We start from the raw sequence: 18,966 nt of genomic DNA, 5'->3' as shown, positions 1-18,966 counted from the left end.
GCACAGTCCTTGTGGAGACAAAGTCCCGTCTTCATGTTGAGGATACCCTCCACCGTGTTGTGTGGCACTACCACCGTGCTAAATGGGACAGATTTCGAACAGATCTGGCAACTCAAAACTGGGCATCCATGAGGTGCTGTGGGCCATCAGCAGCAGCAGAATTGTATTCAACCACAATCTGTAACCTCATGGCCCGGCATATCCCTCACTCTACCATTACCATCAAGCCAGGGGACCAACCCTGGTTTAACGAAGAGTGCAGGAGAGCATGCCGGGAACAGCACCAGGCATACCAAAAAATAAGGTGTCAAGCTGGTGAGGCTACAACACAGGACTACCTACATGCCAAACAACGGAAGCAACATGCGATAGATAGAGCTAAGCGATCTCACAACCATCGGATCAAATCAAAGCTCTGCAGTCCTGCCACATCCAGTCGTGAGTGGTGGTGGACAATTAAACAGTTAACAGGAGGAGGAGGCTCCAAAAATATCCCCATCCTCAATGATGGTGGAGCCCAGCACGTGAGTGCAAAAGACAAGGCTGAAGCATTTGCAACTATCTTCAGCCAGAAGTGCCGAGTGGATGATCCATCTCGGCCTCCTCCTGAGGTCCCCAGCATCACAGCTGCCAGTCTTCAGCCCATTCAATTCACTCCACATGATGTCAAGAAATGGCTGAAGACACTGGATGCTGCAAAGGCTATGGGCCCTGACAACATTCCGGCAATAGTACTGAAGACTTGTGCTCCAGAACTAGCTGCGCCCCTAGCCAAGCTGTTCCAGTACAGCTACAACACTGGCATCTACCCGGCAATGTGGAAAATTGCCCAAGTATGTCCTGTCTACAAAAAGCAGGACAAATCCGACCCGGCCAATTACCGTCCCATCAGTCTACTCTCAATCATCAGCAAAGTGATGGAAGGTGTCGTCGACAGTGCTATCAAGCGCAAAACTGAAGTCAATGGGAATCAAGGGGAAAACTCTCCATTGGTTGGAATCATAGCTAGCACAAAGGAAGTTGGCTGTGGTTGTTGGAGGTCATTCATCTCAATCACATGACATCACTGCAGGAGTTCCTCAGGGCAGTGTCCTAGGCCCAACCATCTTCAGCTGTTTCATCAATGACCTTCCCTCCATCATAAGGTCAGAAGTGGGGATGTTCGCTGATGATTGCACACTGTTCAGCACCATTCGAGACTCGTCAGATACTGACGCAGTCCGTGTCCATATGCAGCAAGACCTGGACAACATTCAGACTTGGGCTGACAAGTGGCAAGTAACATTCGCACCACACAAGTGCCAGGCAATGACCATCTCCAACAAGCGAGACTCTAACCATCTCCCCTTGACATTCAATGGCATTACCATCGCTGAATCCCCCACTATCAACATCCTGGGGGTTACCATTGATCAGAAACTGAACTGGACCAGCCATATAAATATTGTGGCTACAAGAGCAGGCCAGAGGCTGGGAATTCTGCAGCGAGTGTCTCACCTCCTGACTCCCCAAAGCCTTTCCACCATCTACAAGACACAAGTCAGGAGTGTGATGGAATACTCTCCACTTGCCTGGATGAGTGCAGCTCCAACAACACTCAAGAAGCTCGACACCATTCAGGATAAAGCAGCCCGCTTGATTGGCACTCCATCCACCACCTTCAACATTCACTCCCTCCACCACCGGCGCACTGTGGCTGCAGTGTGTACCATCTACAAGATGCACTGCAGCAACTCGCCAAAGCTCCTTCAACAGCACCTTCCAAACCCGTGACCTCTACCGCTTAGAAGGACAAGGGCAGCAGCCGCATGGGAACATCACCACCTACAAGTTCCCCTCCAAGCCACACCATCCTGACTTGGACCTGTATCGCCGTTCCTTCACTGTCGTTGGGCCAAAATCCTGGAACTCCCTTCCTAACAGCATTGTGGGTGTACCTACACCATATGGACTGCAGCGGTTCAAGAAGGCGGCTCACCACCATCTTCTCAAGGGCAATTAGGGATGGGCACTAAATGCAGGCCTAGCCAGCCAGCGATGCCCACATCCCATCAATGAATAAAAACATTTTTTTTTTAAATGAGGTCCACAAAGGATTGAGAGAGATAGATAGCACTAGAATAAGAAATAGTACGGTATTAGGTGGGGTCAGACTAAGAGAGAATACAAGAAGGTCGAAGATCAGTTTACAGCGCATATGTGTAAACGTACAAAGCTTGGTAAATAAGGGTGGTGAGCTGCAGGGAATATGATGTTATGGTGATAATGGAGACCTGGCTCAAAAAAGGGCAGGATTGGGTACTAAATGTTCCTGGATGTAAGTTTTCAGGAAAGATAGGGGAGGATAGAAAGAAGATGGGGTGGCAGTATTGATTAAGGAGAATATTACAGTGCTGAAGAGAGAGGATGTCCTGAGGGGTCAAGGACAGAACCTATTTGGTTAGAGTTAAGAAACAATAGAGGTGCCATTACACTACTAGGTGTATTTTATAGGCCACCAACTAGTGGGAAGGATATAGAGGAGCAAATTTGCAGCGAAGTTCAAAGAGGTGCAAGAACTATAGATAATGGGGGACTTCAATTATCCTAATATAGACTGGGATAGTAATAGTGTAAAGGGCAGAGAGGGGAAGAATTTCTGAAGTGCGTTCAGGAGAACTTTCTTGATCACTACGTTTCCAGCCCAACAAGGAAAGAGGCATTGCTGGATCTAGTTCTGGAGAATGAGGTGGGTCAAGTGGAGCAAGTGTCAGTAGGGGAACATTTAGGGAACAGTGATCATAGTATCATAAGGTTCAGATTAGCTATGGAAAAGGACAAGGAGCAATCTAGAGTAAAAATACTTAATTGGAGGAGGGCCAATTTCAGTGGGTTGAGAACGAATCTGGCCCGGGTAAATTGGAATCAAAGATTGGCAGCAAAACTGTAATCGAACAATGGGCTGCCTTTAAAGAGGAGATGGTTCGGGTACAGTCGAGGTACATTCCCATGAGAGGGAAAGGTAGAGTAACCAAAGCCAGGGCTCCCTGGATGATGAAAGAGCTAGAGAGTAAGATGAAGCAGAAAAAGGGGGTGTTTATGACAGATGTCAGGCTCAGAATACAAGTGAGAACCAGGCTGAATATAGAAAGTTCAGAGGGGAAGTGAAAAAGGAAATAAGAGGGGCAAAGAGAGAGTATGAGAATAGACTGGCAGCTAATATAAAAGGGAATCCAAAAGTCTTCTATAGGCATATAAATAGTAAACGGGTAGTAAGAGGAGGGGTGGGGCCAAATAGGGACCAAAAAGGAAACCTACGCATGAGGCAGAGGGCATGTCTGAGGTACTAAATGAGAACTTTTCATCTGCCTTTACCAAGAAAGAAGATGCTGCCAAAGTGATAGTGAAAGAGGAAGCAGTTGAGATACTGGATGGGATAAAAATTGATAAGGAGGAGGTACTAAAAAGGCTGGCTGTACTTAAAGTAGATAAATCACCAGGACCGATGGGATGCATCCTAGGATGCTGAGGGAAGTAAAGGTGGAAATTGTGGAGGAACTGGCCATAATCTTCCAATCCTCCTTGGATACGGGGCTGGTGCCGGAGGACTGGAGAATTGCAAATGTTACACCCTTGTTCAAAAAAGGGTGTAAGGATAAACCCAGCAACTACAGGCCAGTCGGTTTAACCTCGGTGGTGGGGAAGCTTTTAGAAACGATAATCTGGGACAAAATTAACAGTCACTTGGACAAGTGTGGATTAATTAAGGAAAGCCAGCACAGATTTGTTAAAGGCAAATTGTGTTTAACTAACTTGATAGAGTTTTTTGATGAGGTAACAGAGAGGGTAGATGAGGGCAATGTGGTTGGTATGGTGTACATGGACTTCCAAAAGGTGTTTGATAAAGTGTCATGTAATAGGCTTGCCAGCAAAGTTGAAGCCCATGAAATAAAGGGGACAGTGGCAGCATGGATATGAAATTGGTTAAGTGATAGGAAACAGAGAGTAGTGGTGAATCATTGTTTTTCAGACTGGAGGAAGGTATATAGTGATGTTCCCAGGGGTCGGTATTAGGACCACTGCTTTCCTTGATATATATTAATGACTTAGACTTGGGTGTACAGGGCACAATTTCAAAATTTGCAAATGACACAAAACTTGGAAGTATAGTGAAACCTGAGGAGGATAGTGATAGACTTCAAGAGGACATAGACAGGCTGGTGGAAGGGTGGACACGTGGCAGATGAAAATTAATGCAGAAAAGCGTGAAGTGATACATTTTGGTAGGAAGAATGAGGAGAGGCAAAATAAACTAAAGGGTACAATCCTAAAGGGGGTGCAGGAACAGAGAGACCTGGGGGTATACGTGAACAAATCATTGAAGGTGGCAGTGCAGGTTGAGAAAGCGGTTAAAAAAGCATATGGGTTCCTGGGCTTTATAAGTAGAGGCAGAGTACAAAAGCAAGGAAGTTATGATGAACCTTTATAAAACACTGGTTCGGCTTCAATTGGAGTACTGTTTCCAATTCTGGGCACCACACTTTAGGAGGGATGTAAAGGCCTTGGAGAGGGTGCAGAAAAGATTTACAAGAATGGTTCCAGGGATGAGGGACTTCAGTTACATGGATAGACTGGAAAAGCTGGGGTTGTTCTCCTTAGAGCAGAGAAGGTTGAGAGGAGATTTGATAGAGGTGTTCAAAATCTAGACAGAGTAGATAGAGAGAAACTGTTTCCATTGGTGGAAGGGTCAAAAACCAGAGGACACAGATTTAAGGTGATTGGCAGAAGAACCAAAGGCGACATGAGGAAAAGCTTTTTTACGCAGTGGGTGGTTAGGATCTGGAATGCATTGCTTGAGAGGGTGGTGGAGGCAGGACTCAATCGTGGCTTTCAAAAGGGAATTGCATAAGTACCTGAAGGAAAAAGAAATGCAGGTCTACAGGGGAAAGGCTGGGGGAGTGGGACTAGCTGAAGTGCTCTTGCAGAGAGCCGGCACAGGCTCGACGGGCCAAATGACCTCCTTCGGTGCTGTAACCGTTCTATGATTCTATGAACAGACTGGGGCTCTTTTCTCTTGAAAAGAGAAGGCTGAGGTGTGACCTAATAGAAGTCTTTAAAATTTTAAAGGGGTTTGATAGGGTAGCTGTAGAGAAGATGTTTCCACTTGTGGGCGAGACCAGAACTAGAGGCCGTAAATATAAGATAATCACCAATAAATCCAGTAGGGAATTCAGAGAAACTTCTTTACCCAGAGAGTGGTGAGAATGTGGAACACGCTGCCATGAGCAGTGGTTGAGGTGAATAGTATAGATGCCTTTAGGGGAGAAAGGAATAGAAGGTTATACTGATAGGTTTAGATGAAGAGTGGTGGGATTAAATATCCTTGAGGAATCCTAAATTTCAGTCGTTAAGCATAACAATCTGCTCTGATCTATGAGTACCAAAAATGATAAATATTTAATATTTTTACTGTTCAACAACAACTTGCATTTATATAGCACCTTTAACATAGTAAAAAACGTCCCAAGGCACTTCACAGGAGCGATTATCAAACAAAACTTGACACTGAAATGAAAAGTAAGTTGCCTTTCAAAAGCTAGGCTTTATTAACCTTAAAAACCAACAGTACATCTTAAGCTCCCAGTCTCAACCAGACTGTGGAGAACTGAATTTAAGATGGCCACCACAAGTCACATGACATCAACTAACCAATAGGTTTACAGCATATATCTCAAGGCAGGAAAACAGGCAACCAATTACAATGCTTCTTATAAAACAAGAATAATCACCACATTCACCCCTCCTTTTAAAATATACTTCAACCCAGGTAGCCTTTACAATTTACAATTAGTTATTTATGACTAAAACAATACATGTATAATATTTCAACAATTTTAAAATTTTACCATCAAATTATTTTAAAAGTCCATTTTTAATCGGTCAACCGGATATCTTGTTCGTGTCGACCTTCTTAACCTTGGTAAAGTTCCTTGCCCTCCCACACCAGGAGACACAGAAATATCTTCTGCAGGGAGGCTATCAATATCCTGATTATCAACGGTTCCTGAATTGGAAGTCCCATTAGAAGATAAACTGGGAGGGTCATGAACATCCATCGAGGGCAGACTAAGAGAATTGTAAATGTCTGCAATAGGATTGGAAATATTCGTAGTATCTGTGACGACATCAACATTATCTAAATTATGGCTATTGTTAATATCCTCAGAAGAGGGCTGGCCACCACAAGGAGCTAAGTCTTTAACTGAAACCGTACTTTCTTTCCCATCTTGGAATCGAATGTGAGCATATTGGGAATTTGCCTCCAATAGCTCCACCTCCTCCACTAAAGGATCATACTTTGACAGTCTAACATGGCGTCGGAGCAGCACAGGTCCCTGCATAGTAAGCCATGAAGGTACCGAATATCCCGTAGTGGATCTCCGCGGACAGTTAAAGAGCCTTTCATGGGGAGTCACATTAGTAGCCATTGAAAGCAATGATCTAATGGAATGCAGGGCATCAGGCAATACCATTTCCCACTGTGTATTCTCAAGGTTCCGAGATGTCAAAGCCAACATAACTGCCTTCCAGATCACCCCATTGTATTGTTCGCACTGTCCATTACCCTGGGGATTATACGGGGTAGTTCTGCTAGTAGAAATTCCCCGACTCTGGAAGTATTCCTTCAACTGGGAAGACATAAAAGAACTTCCCTGATCCGAATGGATATACACAGGCATCCCAAAGATGACAAAAAGTTGAGTCAGACATTTAATAACTGTAGCAGCTGATACATCTGCACAAGGAAAAGCAAAAGGGAACCTTGAAAACTCATCCACAACAGTAAATATATATCGATTCTGAGTCGTTGAAGGAAGGGGCCCCTTAAAATCAATGCTCAGGCGTTCAAAGGGAAAAGTAGCCTTTATAAGATGAACTCGTTGAAGCTTAGAGAAATTCGGTTTACACCGGGCACAAACAGAGCATGACGAAGTCATCCGCTTGACGTCTTCAACTGAAAAGGGCAATTTCTTACTGCGTACGAAGTGTATCATCCTCGTAACACCAGGATGGCACAAAGCATTATGAAGATTAATAAATTCTTTATCCTGACTGCTATACCTTCTTGACTTGGTAACAATTGGCTTACAGTCCAACATCAAATTGGTAAAAGATGATAATGGAGAAATGGATAAAGAAGTTGATCCACAAATAGACAAAGGTGGCTTAGTTCCTCCGAAAGAAAGACTGAGGGACTCATGTAATTGAAGCACATCATGACCAATCAAAATATCCGCACAGAGATTAGGCAGAACAAATAGGCGTATATCAGTATACGTATTACCTAAAAGAATTAATTTCACAAGGCAACAACCAGCTACTTGTGAGGTGAGAGTCGTCTGAGCCATACACACCTGATAGGAAACAGGCGAAATTTTCAAACGCTTCTCCCTCACAAACTGAAGACTTATAAAGCTCTCAGTACTGCCCGTATCTATAAGGGCCTTCACTTCTAACCCATTAACTTGGGCCATAACTATAGCTTTGTTTAGGCCATGGGAAAAGGCGGCAGAAACTGATGCAATAAACGCCCTATCTAAAGGCTGAATGGTCGCAGAGGAGGCAACCGATTTACAAACACATGCGTAATGACCTCCCTTGCTGCATTTACTACACACAGCCTCCCGGGCAGGGCACTTCAAACGGGGGTGCCGGGCGTTCCCGCAGAAATAACACTTCTGAATCCTAGAGGCAACAGCTGCCGAAGTAGAAACTGTTTCGGAATCTGGTAAACCACTCCTATTAAATCCACATAATTCCCTTTCATCCGGAACTGCCGAAACCACGGTCGCAGGCCGATCAAAGGGAGCATAAGAATCCGAACTTCTCTGAGCCAAATCCAATGTAGAGGCTTGCTCAAAAGCACTCTTATGATCCAAGGTCTTATTTTCTAATAATCGCTGACGAATTGATCTAGACAGTAATCCATTAATAAATGCATCCCGTACCGACTCTTCCCTATATTCTTCTGCAGACACGGCCCTATAATTACAGTCAGCACCAAGGCGCCGGAGTGCCTGTAAATAGGCATCCAAGGATTCTCCCGCCTGCTGCCTACGGGCAGATAAAAGGTGATGTGCAAATACCTCATTTTTGGGTTTAACAAAAATCTTTTCCAACGTAGCAATAGCCAATTCATAAGTTTCACAGTCCAAAATATACTTGTACACATCCGGAGCAATGTAGTTGATTAGTATATCCAACTTCAGAGATTGCTGATCCAACACACCCAAAAAGTTTTTAAATGTACGATACCAATGTTTCCATTGATCATCCACTCCTGCAGAATTAGGGTCAGCATTAAATCATTCCGGTCGAAGAAATCGAAGATATTGTTCCATTACAGCAAAAGGTTAATAAATTGAAATGAAAAGTAAGTTGCCTTTCAAAAGCTAGGCTTTATTAACCTTAAAATCCAGCAGTACATCTTAAGCTCCCAGTCTCAACCAGACTGTGGAGAACTGAATTTAAGATGGCCACCACAGGTCACATGACATCAACTAACCAATAGGTTTACAGCATATATCTCAAGGCAGGAAAACAGGCAACCAATTACAATGCTTCTTATAAAACAAGAATAATCACCACAGACACTGAGCCACATAAGGAGATATTAGGGCAGATGACCAAAAGCTTGGTCAAAGAAGAATTAAGGGGTAGAGAGATAGAGAGGTTTAGGGAGGGAATTCCAGAGCTTGTGGCCCAGGCAGCTGAAGGCACAGCCGCCAATGGTGGAGCGATTAAAATTGGGTCTGCACAAGAGGCCAGAATTGAAGGATCACAGAAATCTCGGAGAGTTGTAGGGCTGGAGGAGGTTACAGAGGCAGAACCTAAAAACTGTACTACTGAAATTCCACCAGAATGTCTCCTGCCCCACAAGAGGGGAGAACACACTGGATCAAGTCTACACGAGCATTGTAGACGCTTATAAGGCCATTCCCTGCCCCCACCTTGGGAAGTCTGACCACCTCTCCCTGTTTCTAGCCCCGGCATACAAACCACTCATCAAAAGAGGGAGAACATCAGTGAGAGCAGTGAAAGTATGGCCAGAGGGGGCAGTATCGGAGCTTCAGGACTGCTTCGAACGCACTGATTGGGGCATGTTTGCCCATAATGACATCGAGGAATACGCATCCACAGTGCTATTCTACATCAACAGCTGCGTCGAGGTCGTCACGACCCATAAAAATATCAGGACATACCCCAACCAGAAACCCTGGATGAACGGAAAGGTCCGCTCACTGTTGAAAGCGCGCGACGCAGCATTTAAATCTGGCGACACGGCGGCTTACAGTGAAGCTAGGACCAACCTAAAAAAGGGTATCAGGACTGCCAAAAGGAAACAGACACTGCGGATAGAGGATCACTTCCGCAACAACTCGGACCCCTGGCACATGTGGCAAGGCATCCAGTCCATCACTGACTACAAGGGCAAAAACACCAGTCCCCCGGTTAGCGATGCCTCCCTTCCGGAGGAGCTTAACAACTTCTACGCTCGCTTCGACAGGGACAACAGGGAGCCGGCTACCAAAGCCTTGCCACCCCCGGAAGACCAGGTGCTCACTCTGTCGACCTCCGACGTAAGGGGTGTTCTACGCGGAGTGAACACACGAAAGGCTGCTGGACCGGATAGCATCCCTGGACGGGCACTCAAGGAATGTGCTGATCAGCTGGCTGATGTCTTCACCGCCATCTTCAATCAGTCATTGGCCCAGGCAGTAGTCCCTACATGCTTCAAGACCGCTACCATTATTCCTGTGCCAAAACAAACGGCTGTGACGTGCCTGAACGACTATCGACCTGTCGCACTCACACCCATCATAATGAAGTGTTTTGAGAGACTGGTCTTAGCCCACATCAAAGCCAGTGTTCCTGCCTCCCTTGACCAACACCAGTTTGCCTATCGTGCAAACAGATCAACGGAGGATGCAATCACAACTGCTCTACACTCGGCACTGAATCACCTAGATGGTAAGGAGACCTACATCAGAATGCTGTTCATAGACTACAGCTCAACATTCAACACTATCGTCCCCAACAAGCTGGCCACCAAACTCCAAACTCTTGGCCTGAACACTTCCCTCTGCAACTGGACCCTGGACTTCCTAACAAACAGACCCCAGTCTGTCAAATTAGGTAACCACACCTCCCCCCCCCCCCTGACCCTGAACACGGGGGCCCCACAAGGATGTGTGCTGAGCCCCCTCCTCTACTCCCTCTTCACCCACGACTGTGTGGCTGTTAATGGTTCCAACACCATCATCAAGTTTGCAGATGACACCACGGTAGTAGGCCAGATCACCAACAACGATGAGTCAACCTACAGGGAGGAGGTCCAGCATCTCGTGAAGTGGTGCGCCGATAACAACCTGGCCCTTAACACCAAGAAAACAAAAGAAATCATTGTGGACTTCAGGAAGTCCAAAGGCGGAAGTCACACCCCCATCCACATCAATGGGGCTGTGGTGGAAAGTGTGGACAGTTTTAAGTTCCTCGGAGTCCACATCACGGAAGACCTCTCCTGGTCCCTCAACACCTCCTCTCTGGTGAAGAAGGCCCAGCAGCGCCTATATTTCCTAAGGAGGCTGAAGGGATGTAATCTGTCACCCCTGATCCTCTCTAACTTTTACCGCTGCACTATAGAGAGCATCCTGACAAACTGTATCACAGTATGGTATGGCAGCTGTAGCTACTATGACTGGAAAGCCCTGCAGCGGGTAGTCAAAACTGCCCAACACATTACCGGCACCCGGCTACCGACCATAGAGCACATATACCATAAACGCTGTCTACGGAGGTCACGGTCCATCATCAAAGACCCTACCCACCCCAGCCACAGTCTGTTCGCCCTCCTGCCATCTGGGAGACGCTACAGATGCATTCGCACCCGTACGACCAGATTTAGGAACAGCTTCTTTCCCAGGGCTGTCATCCTACTGAACTCCACAAATAAACTCTAAAGCCTGCACATCTGCCAATGCACTTTATTATCGTTATATTTATGTTAATATACTACAAGCCAAATGTATGTTGAATGTTTAAATGTCTTAATCCAAATGTACACTCTCGGGAGCCGCAAGCCTACATTTCGTTGTACTGCACTTGTGCACTAACAATGACAATAAAAGTTGATTTGATTTGATTTGATTTTGATTTTGGATGAGGCCATGGCATGATTCAAAACAATTATTCAGTGATAAGAGAATTTTTTTTTTATTCGTTCATGGGATGCGGGCATCGCTGACAAGGCCAGCATTTATTGCCCATCCCTAATTGCCCTTGGGAAGGTGGTGGTGAGCCGCCTTCTTGAACCGTTGCAGTCCGTGAGATGAAGGTGCTCCCACAGTGCTGTTAGGGAGTGAGTTCCAGGATTTTGACCCAGCGATGATGAAGGAACGGCGATATATTTCCAAGTCAGGATTCTGTGTGACTTGGAGGGGCACTTGCAGGTGATGGTGCTCCCATGAGCCTGCTGCATTCTTGGTGGTACAGTTCGTGGGTGTGGGAGGTGCTGTCGAAGAATTTGGAAGGTGCTGTCGAAGAAAACTGTTCTATCGTTCCCCACAGTGGTGCGAATGTTACTTGCCACTTATCAGCCCAAGCCGGAACGTCGTCCAGGTCTTGCTGCATGCGGGCACAGACTGCTTCATTACCTGAGGAGTTGCGAATAGAACTGAACACTGTGCAATCATCAGCAAACATCCCCACTTCTGACCTTATGATGGAGGGAAGGTCATTGATGAAGCAACTGAAGATACTTGGCACTAGAACACTGCCCTGAGGAACTCCTGCAGTGATGTCCTGGGGCTAAGATGATTGACCTCCAACAACCACAATCATCTTCCTTTGTGCTAGGTATGACTCTAGCCAGTGGAGAGTTTTGCTCCTGATTCCCATTGACTTCAATTTTACTCGGACTCCTGTATGCCACACTCGGTCAAATGCTGCCTTGATGGCAAGGGCAGTCACTCTCACCTCACCTCTGGAATTCAGCTCTTTTGTCCATGTTTGGACCAAGGCTGCAAATGAGGTCTGGAGCCGAGTGGTCCTGGCAGAACCCAAACTGAGCATCAGTGAGCAGGTTATTGGTAAATAAGTGCCGCTTGATAGCACTGTTGACGACACCTTCCATCGCTTTGCTGATGATTGAGTGTGGACTGATGGGGCGGTAATTGGCTGATTGGATTTGTCCAATATTCTTTATACCCTTTTATTTTCTGGTAAATGCTATCAGCACAGGTAGTTTACAGTTGACAGCAGTTTTCTACCTATTAACCAAGGTTGCGAACAGTCTGGTTCAGCCTCAGACAGATGCTAGGGAGAGGGAAGGAGTCAGTGGCTAGGGAAGGGAGTTTGTGGCGGGGACCGAAGACAATGGGCTGGATTTTATCAATGGAGGCGTGCAGGAGGCGGGACTACAACTTTTGGGGTTGTAGTCCCGCCTCCATCGAGTTGTGGCCAACCCACTCGATTTTCACTTGATTGACCTTGTTGAGCCCGCCCAGCGGGCTTAGCAGGCCAATTAAGGGCCACCCGGCAAAAGGTGACATCACAGATTGTCATTTCATCTGTCAAGAGCTTTTGACAGATGAAATATCAGCGTTTGACAGCTCTTTGAAGCTGTCAAACACTGACAATCTGTACTCTAAGTTAATTCCTTTCTCTCAGGCTGATTTAGAGATCTCTCCAGAACAGAAAGCAAAATGCTGCAGATTTTGACAGCTCACGGCCATTCTGCTTTCTGTGCCGGTGAGATGAGGGACTCCCGAAACCTGAAGGAAGGAAGGCTGCATTAGTAAGAAAAGGTAAGTAAAACTTCTTTAAACACTTTACACACACCAAGCACACTTACCTCTGCACTCATGCACCCATCACTCACCTGAACACCGGACATCTCGACCCCTCCAAGTCCTTCAGCCCAACTGTCCGCCTCGCTAACTTGGCGTGGTTTGGAGCCATCGGGAAGCCCTCACTTCAGGGATAAAAATAGGGATTAGGCTAAAAACTGCCTGTTAACTACCTGTTAACAGGCAGTTAATTGGCACTAATTCCCTTCCCGCCTCGGGGAGGCGGCTCCCAGCACAGGTCGGGTACCCGCCTCCTGGGAAACGGGTATGGAGGCGGGTTGACAGCGGCATGGGTTCGTGCCCCCCAATTTCGCGATTTTAACCCCCCACACGCCTCCAATCCCGCCTCAACGGCCCGATGAAATTCGAGCCCAATGGCTTTCGTCTTCCCAATATTTAATTGGAGAAAATTTCTGCTCATCCAGTGCTGGATGTCGGACAAGCAGTCTGACAATTTAGAGACAGTGGAGGGGTCGAGAGAGTTTGTGGTGAGGTAGAGCTGGCTGTCGTTAGCGTACATGTGGAAACTGACACTTTTTTTCGGATGATGTCGCCGAGGGGCAGCATGTAGATGAGAAATATGAGGGGGACCCCAGAGGTAACGATGCGGGAGCGGGAAGAGAAGCCGTTGCAGGTGATTTTCTGGCTACGATTAGATAGATAAGAATGGAACCAGGTGAGTGCAGTCCCACCCAGCTGGAGAATGGTGGAGAGGCGTTGGAGGAGAATGGAATAGGAGTAAAACAAAATCAGGTAAAGTTCCTATTTCACAATTGTGATCAGTAAACTATTATTAGTGCCGTAGCAATGTTACCTGATAATTTGATTGCCCTAATTTGAATAGACAACAAAAATGTCATAGTAACAATTGAAGTAAAAAAAATGATTTAAACCTCCCAATGTTTTTCAATAATCGCAAGGAAATTCTGATTTTTAGTCATTTTAATACAGGCAGAAATAATTAATCTACTTGTGGAAAAATGTGTCAACCTCTATCACACATCTATCTGCCTGTAAGGATTGTCTTTCAGCAAAGATGCTTTATGGCGATGCTAAACATCAGTGGGTTAAGCTTGGTATCCCACTATTCCAAATGTTCTAAATGCTGTTAGAATGATTAAACTATGTTAAATTCTGTTGAGCTTAATGGTTTACTCATTTAAACCATCGACACTTTAATTCCAAGCCTATCACTAATGGAACAACTGTAAATGTGCTTGTGATCAGAACAGCGAGCAGTTGACGTACTGGTTGGGTCAAGGGTTTAATAAAAGCAACTGCAAACACAACTGGCTAACTTGAGAAAGTGTCAGCCGGGGCTCAGTGGTAGCACTCTTGCCTTTGAGTCAGAAGCTTGTGGGTTCAAGCCCCCCGCCCCCCCCCCCCACCTCTAGAGACTTGAGCACCAAATCTAGGCTGACACTCCAGGGGAGTCCTGCACTGTCAGAGGTGTCGTCTTTCAGATGAGCTGTTAAACCAAGGCTCTGCTCTCTCAGGTGGATGTGAAAGATCCTATGGCACTGTTTTTGAAGAAGAGCAGGGGAGTTCTCCCCGGTGTCCTGGGGCCAATATTAATCCCTCAATCAACATCACTAAAACCGATTATCTGGTCATTATCACATTGCTGTTTGTGGGAGCTTGCTGTGCACAAATTGACGGCTGCGTTTCCCACATTGCAACAGTGACTACACTTTAAAAGTACTTCATTGGCTGTAAAGCGCTTTGGGATGCCCTGAGGTCGTGAAAGGCGCTATATAAATGCAAGACTTTCTTTCTAATACCACAACCTGCTGACTCAAAGGCGAGCGTGCTACCCACTGAGCCCCGGCTGACACTTTCTCAAGTTAGCCAGTTGTGTTTGCAGTTGCTTTTATTAAACCCTTGACCCAACCAGTACATCAACTGCTCGCCGTTCTGATCACAAGCACATTTACAGTTGTTCCATTAGTGATAGGCTTGGAATTAAAGTGACTTAAATCAACAGAGCTTACAAAACAAATGAGATGTATCAAGCATGCATAGAAGGATCATGAAAGATCTCTCAAATGAGCTTACCTCAGAATGAATTTCTACATGTGGACTGACAAATACCAAGGAAGAAGTCACAAATAATTGACCGAAGGGTAGTCTACAGTAGGACAAAAGCAACATACTGAGGATGCTGGAAATCTGAAATAAAAACAGAAGATGCTGGAAATACTCAGCAGGTCAGGCAGCATCTGAAACGTTGACTCTATTTCTCTCTCCACAGATGCTGCCTGACCTGCTGAGTGTTTCCAGCATTTTCTGTTTTTATTTCAGTATACAGTAGGTACTTGTTAGAGGAGTTATGTTGGGATGAGAAAAACTGCAGAATAGGGACACCTTTAGGGTTGGTGTTGAGAACTCCTGCTGTTCCCAATTTAAAATAACAATTTGGATTGAGAAGTTGAATAAACTGATCACATTTGCAGATAATACCGGACTAAGAGGAGCATTTGAATTTGAAGAGGCAGCTCAAATCTGCAAAATGAGTTGTCAAAATATTTACCTGGGCAGAACAGTAGCAGGTAAAATTGAAAACGGAAGAGTGTAAAATACTGCACATAGGAAGAAAATATGAGCAAATTAAGTAATTCATGATTGGTATTGAAATAACTGAGATCTAGGAGTTTTAATAGGCTCGACACTCAACAGGCTGGATTTTACCAGCCCTGAGGAGGCGGGTTTGGAGGCGTGCGAGTTGTTAAAATCGTCAAAAATGGTGGGTGAGCCCGATCCCGCCTCCGAGCAATTTTCCCAAATGCCTGTTTTTTGACCCCCTTTCCATCCCACCTCCAAGAGGCGGGATAGGCCCTTAAGGCCCTTAACAACCAATTATTTGCCTCTATAATCCCATTTTGAGAGGCCTTTCTGATTTTTAGACATTCCCCCCATCCTACACGCCTCCTCTGGAACACGCCAGGTAATCCTGGCGGCCTCACTAGTGGATTGCTTACTAACAGCTGCAGCTCCACCATTACAAAGGAGTTTTCACCAATGATCATTTGCAGGTGGCAGAACTTTGTTGTCTCAGGTCTGGGGGAACTTTTAGCAGGCCTACTCAGTGTTGTGGAAGTTTGGAGTCTGACACCCATCTCCAGTGTGACCTCCTGGGAAATCCCTCTCCCCACCTTGACTAAGCGCTTCCTCAACTGAGGCATATACCAAAAGCATGGTGACCATTTAATTCCTTTCCTCCTGGACATCAGATTCAGATGAAGACCAGCTGTGGCAGCAGCAGAACCATGAGCAACAGCAGCACCAACAGCAGGAGCATCAACAGGAGCGCCAAGCTGTTAGTCACCCACCTGAAGATGCATAGGCCAGAAGGTGCCAGCGCGCGACAACATTGCTGCCCGGGATGCAAGGGACGCACTCATCCTGGCCAGATTTGCTTAGCCTGCACAATCAAACACTTTAGTCTCGCTCCTTCTTACCAGAGCATCGACAATGGACAAGAACCTGCGGAATCCTATCACTCTGACCACCATTCTGACAATCACAAGGCGTCCTAAGCCCTCAATGTGAAAGTCACATTTGCGAAATGACACAGGCCACAACTTCAACAGTTTGCCATCAAAACACTTTATAATACAATCACAATGATGGCTGGTCCAAAAACAAAACAACACAGCCCCCAAGTGACTATCCTTGTGACTACTTGTGCTTTATCTTCCTCTTACACATGCTCCTACGTGGTGCTTCCCCTGTGGCTTCAGCAGATGTGGAGGCCCCTTGCTCACTCTTTTGCTGCTCCTGTCTCGACGCCTTTGGTGAGCGTCCTCTGGGGTGGTGAACCTGTGCGGGCTCGGCAACAGTCTGCTGCTCCTGCGGCTGTGCAGTAGCTGAGACGCCCATCTCAGTTGGGTGAGGACTCTGGTGGGGCTCTGACCGAGGACTTTGCTGTGGCATGGTCGTGTGAGCGCTTGGCGAGGAGCCCCCACTTCCTTGTTGTCTGCCACCAACATCCCACTCATGGGTCAGACCCACTTCAGAGCTAGCAAGTGGCTTGACAGCACCTTGCTGCACTGCAGGGGGGCCATGAGGACCTGTTTCTGCACTGGAAGTCCTACTTCAGAGGACTTGCATGAAGGTCTGGTTTGTTTGCTTAATAGCTGACCATCGCTCCTCAAGAGATGTCATTCTATTCTGAACACTGACCTTTTTTTCAATACCCTGGCGACTAAGCTCCTCCATGGACATAGCCATCCTCTCCTCTACGGTAGCCATCCTTTCCACGGAGGTTGCCATCCTTTCCGCAGTGATGCGTTCATGTGCCAATGCCTCCACAAAGGCTCTGCTCATGTTCGCGATGGACTCCTCCATTCGCTCCGCACTCGCAGCGACCCTGGAAACAAAACCTGCCAGAGACTCCTGCACCTGTTCCTGGAATTCCAGCACTGCTCTCCTTCTGGATGGACCCGGAGGCACAGTGTCGACATGCAGCTGAGCTGAGCTGACAGAGCCCTGCGCCCTCCGACGAGGACTCTCCACTGCTGTCCCTGTCTCCACCATCTGCTGATGCTCACTTGTGAGCTGTGATACACCAGGTGACAACAGTACTCTATCTCGCAAAGGTCCCACCGAGGTGTGAGTGTCTGCGCTGGTGCTGGGTGCGCTGAATTCTGCTGACGCTGCACGCTCAGAGGTTGCAGCTGTCTCTGAGGAGTCTGGAGGCTCATGCTCTTCCTCCTGGATAGTGGGGACGGGGGCTTTCGATGGTCCTGTGTGGGAGTAAAGGAAAGAATTAGAGATGTGAGGCCAAGGTTACATGCACATTGAAGATTGCAGATGATCATAAGTCAATCTGTTAGAGCAGCAGAATCATTATCAGTGACTCATGCTATGTCAATGAGAGAGATTCCAAACTATTCTGTCACCAGCTTGATGTTATGCGCCTGTCTGTCCATCCCCCACTTGGGTATCCTCCTCGATCCCCCCAATTTCCAGGGCCGCCTCCTCCCAGGGGGTGAGCTGGGCTACTGAGGGTGGCTCTTTCCCTCTTATTGTGGGCTCTCTTTTCCTGTAATGTGGGACACAAGTGGAGTTTGTGTGAGAATGAAGGAGTGAGTGTAGATGCTTAGAAGGATACTAAGGACCCTCCCTGTGTGTTGTAAGTTGTTGTTGTCATGGCATCACAGTGATAGGGAGTGTGAGGGCTGCATGGTCGAATAGTTAAGTGAATGTGACCATAGAGAGAGAGGGAATGGGTAAGGGTGCAGGGATGTAAGTGTCAAGTGGGATGTGGAGGAAGAGGTTGGCAAAGCAGAGTGCTGGTGAGGAGAGGTGATGGGAATCAGATTGAGGGTGATGGGAAAGTCATACTCACATTTCCTGTGCGGAGAAGGTCATGAAACCTCTTCCTGCATTGCAGCCAGGTTCTGCGGCTCATCAAAATGGAGTTGACCTCCTGGGCCACTTGTAGCCACACAGCTTTTGTCAGGCTTTTTTCTCCCTGAGGAAGGAAACAGCACCTCCTTATTACAGCTGGCTCCGTACACCAGAGCTTGGAGGGAGGGCTCATCAAATCGAGGAGCACACTTTTGCTTGATCGTTGCCATTTTCCACAATTCAACTCCTTCATATAAATTGCAGAGCCTTTGCAGTCTCCAGAAGAATCAAGGCTGCTTGCAGGCCTTAAATCCAACAGCATTGATGGCGTCATCGGAGGCGACTTTCTATATGAAAAGACTCATTGGGCCAGTGGTTCCCACACGCAGGAAATCAATTGCCCAATTAGGGGAAAATCTCACTTTTTCAACACATCACTTAGGAGTCGGGGTCCTGACACGATTTCCACCTGACACGCCCCAGCCCGCCCAGACTGACAAAATCCAGCCCAACAAGTCCAAACATTGCAGAGTAGCAATCAAGAAAAAGTTAACAGAATCCTCAACTATGTAAACACAATCGTAAAGTACAAGTTGAAGGAATTCATTGGCCAAATCGTACAGTGCTCTGGTCTGCGTACTGTAACTTCTTCTGGTCACCAACAACAACAACAACTTGCATTAATATAGCGCCTTTAACGTAGTAAAACATCCCAAGGCGCTTCACA

The sequence above is a fragment of the Somniosus microcephalus genome, chromosome 7 (assembly GCF_052327205.1).
Source record: "Somniosus microcephalus isolate GS21.2 chromosome 7, FLI_Smic_1.0, whole genome shotgun sequence".
NCBI classification, from domain to species: Eukaryota; Metazoa; Chordata; class Chondrichthyes; order Squaliformes; family Somniosidae; genus Somniosus; species Somniosus microcephalus.
This window is presented reverse-complemented; position numbering follows the sequence as displayed.